The sequence below is a fragment of the Globicephala melas genome, chromosome 4 (genome assembly GCF_963455315.2).
Source record: "Globicephala melas chromosome 4, mGloMel1.2, whole genome shotgun sequence".
NCBI classification, from domain to species: Eukaryota; Metazoa; Chordata; class Mammalia; order Artiodactyla; family Delphinidae; genus Globicephala; species Globicephala melas.
Window position 1 is genome coordinate 10,622,031 of NC_083317.1, and position 3,625 is coordinate 10,625,655.

Consider the following 3,625-nt stretch of genomic DNA (forward strand, 5'->3'; position numbering starts at 1 on the left):
TTTTAATTGAAGTATTCTGTCTTTTATGTATAATTACTGATGAATTTGGGTTTAAATCTACCATCTAAATAATTATTTTCTGTTAGTTTCACTTGTCTATGTTCCTTTTCTTTCTTTCCTTTTTTGGATTACTGAAGTTTTTATTTCATATTTCTCCATAATTAATTTATTATCTATGCATTCTTTCATTATTATTTTAGTGACAACACCAGAGATTACAACATACTCCTTGAATTATTAAGGTCTTTATTTTGCTTTCAATTTTAAAGGATATTTTCACCGGGTATAGAATTCTAGGTTGGCAGTTATTTTCTTTCAGCACTTTGAAAATGTCATTTCTTTTTTTTTTTGGAGGGGGAGATTCTATCATTCCTTTTGAGAAATAAGACATATATTTTATTGGTGATTCTTTCAGTTATGTATCTTTTTCTTCCCCCATCTCATTTTAAGAGGTTCTCTGTCTTTTGTTTGCTGCATTTGTATTATGACGTGCCTACAGGTGACTTTCTTTGAAGTAATTCTGCCTGACATTTTTAATATTTTTTTAATCCATGGCTTGATTTTTTGAAATCAGTTTTGGGAAATTCTCAATCTCTACCCCTCCAAATATTTCTTCTACTCCATTTACTTTCTTCTCTACTTCTAGGACACCAGCTGCACTTGTGTTAGTCCTTTTCCCTATATTTCTTATACTCCTTTTTTGTACTTTCCATTATTTTTTTTCCTGTGCTTCACTCTAGATATTTTTAACCTACTTCTTCTAATTCATGAACTCTTTCTTTAGCTGTGTCTAATCTACTACTAAATGTATTCACTGAACTGATATCTTTTAATAGATTCTAGCTTTCTGCTGAAATTGTATTTATTTATGAATTAACTTTGGTAATTTATTTTTTGCTGGAGAAATATTTCATCTAAATATTCAAATTTTGTTTATTGAGTGGCTTTTCATTTAGTTGATCCTTTCTATTTTTCTTTGTTCTCTTTTTTGTTAATTTCTGTTCTTGGCTTAAATTTTAATTCATTCTACTTTCTTTAGTTTATCGCATAGTTTTTTTTTTTTTTTTTTTCCCCACACTGTGCAGCATTCAGGATGCTGAACAGGGATCAAGCCTGTGCCCCGGGTTAGTTCCCTGACCAAGGATCAAACCCATGTCCCGCTGGCATTGGGAGCATGGAGTCTTAACCACTGGACCACCAGGGAAGTCCCTCTTCTTTTGCTTTTTGAGTTTAGTTTCATTTATTCATATTATCTTTCTTTTTAAAAATGTATTTAATGCTATAAATTTACCTCTAAGAACCACTTTATGAACCCAGAGGTTTTCATATATAGCACTCTATGTCATTTAATATCTTATTGTTTCCACTGTGTTTACTTCTTCAATCAATGAGTTAAGTAGACATATATTGGTTTTTTGGTTCTCAGATATAAGAAGGTTTATTGACTATGTATTTATTATGGATGCATAACTTTTTTAAAAAATAACAAACAGGATTTATTTTTCTATCAAATCTCTAATCCATGTTCCAGCCAATGCATGGAGTGTAAATCAAGCCTCATGTAGACTCTTGGTAAAAACAATTGTAACTTTCTACAGGGCAAAAAAAAAAAAAAATCTGCATTTTGTTCTTTTTTTTTAATTGGAAAAAAATTATATTTTGGAAGAACTCACTACATAAGGTGACAGAATTCCAAAATCAAATTACATGAAAATATACATCATAATTTCTTTGTACAATAGGTGAGAAAAATCTGCAGTATAGAGAATACAGGCAAAGAAATATGAAGGGCTGAGGAAAAGGGTATGTGGGTAAACAGCATTTTAAATAGCAAACCCAGAAGTTAAGTAGAAAACCTGTAGCTGCGCATGATTAATTCATCCAATATTCACATTAGGTAACTGAGGGCAAAAATAAAACCAAATCAGAATTTTTTACTGTTTGGGGTACATTTCAATAATTTTAAATCTGAATTGAATTCAGAACCAACTCCTTTTAGTTCATGGGGATAATGACTGAATTCAAGAACTCTCAACAACGGAAACATGTTATTGAAATATCCAATCCAAGAGATGGATGCAAATATCATACAAAAGGGACAAAGCACCTAGTGACAACCATTCCTCTGAAGTCATCTTTAAAAATCAAGTAGTTGCTTATTGAGTGTTTCAGTATTTGCACTAAATGGTTTGAAAACTTCCTGGTAGACAGAGGAGATTAAAGCAAAGGGAAGTGTGTCAAAACAAAGAAGATACAAAGTTTAGTAAGTGAAAAGGGTTTAATGAAGCCTCAATAGTTTAAAGGAAGTTAAATGGAAACTTTTAATCCTAATTGCTTTTTATCTGACATGCTTTAAGGAGTCTTTTAAAACTGATAAGAACAATGAATAGGGAAAGAAAACCTGCTAAAATCTTTTTAGAATTTACATGATTCTTATTTTACTACAAGAAAGCATTATTGGGTACAAGGTGTGTTTGTGGATGTACATGAACAGTATATATATTTTCCGGATCATGTTGTGCTATGTACAGGTCTTTACAATTCTTCCTGAAGGTTAAAACAGTTCTTTAGAATTCAAAATGCATAATCATCTGTAAGCTGGCACTTGTTAGGCTCCTGTCAGCATTGATACTGACATGTTTTATTGCAGCCCAGTTCCAGCCAGTGTTTGCCAAATTGTTACAACAGAAGTCCAGCAATGGGTGGGGTAGAGTGCAGGAAAAACAGTGCCATGTTTCTCAGTCGGAGACCCTGAAATGAGTGAAGTTACAGCTGTTGAATAAATGTCACTCAAAAGCAGTCTCTTGCTTTTTCTTACACAGCGGGCAAGCTTCCTTTTGAATTCTCCATTTCTGTCTTCCCTCCATTCTTTTGCAGCATCAACATTAGCAGGTGAGTCTCCATTAGGATCTGGAAGCATAGAAATGACACTAATCATGATGGTTTCCACGGTGTGAATAGGCAGCCAGTGTTCCTCTGGCTTTTCATAGCCATATTTATCTTCCCTTGGCTCGTGAAGAATAGAAATGCATGCATCACCATTTTTATCAACGTTTGGGTGCCAGATTTCTGTAACGAATTTCATTTTAGGAGACCTAAGGGGATAATCTTTTGGGAAAGTGAGATGAGCCTGAAAAACATCGCCTTCATAAAATGTATCTGGAGGACCAATAATGACTTTCCATCGATAGAGATCGTTGTCATTTATTCAACCTGCTGAAAAGCCTTCCACTGGATTTTTGTTGAGTTCTGCCAGCTGTCTTTGCAGTAGCAGTGCAGACTGCAGCTCCGTCATCCTCCCCGCCAAGGGCCCGGGCTGGTGCCGGGGCTTCCGAAGGACTGAGGACAGGCTCTGGGGCTGCTGGAGCTGGGTGTGCTGAGGAACCCAGCCCCACACGACGGGAGCGCCGAAGGCGACGGAGGCTGGGCTGGGGCACTGCCTCGCTGCCCCTGGAGTCCGCTCGCTTCTGCTTTCTTCACAGCGCCTCACGCCTGGAAGGGGAGGGTGCCCATGCCGCCGCGGAGCGCACAAGGCAGCATTTTATTCTTTTAAAGAATATTCTAGATGTTTTTGTGCAGATGAAAAAGTTCACATATTACATGGGTCTGTGCTCTCTTCGTTTAT

General features: G+C 36.0%; 1 pseudogene; it reads right to left on the reverse strand.

Annotated features, from left to right (window-relative positions):
• Positions 1-2,641: 2,641 nt before the first annotated feature.
• LOC115865848 (ubiquitin-conjugating enzyme E2 G1 pseudogene) lies at positions 2,642-3,351 on the reverse strand (annotated as a pseudogene).
• Between the last annotated feature and the right edge of the window lie 274 nt (positions 3,352-3,625).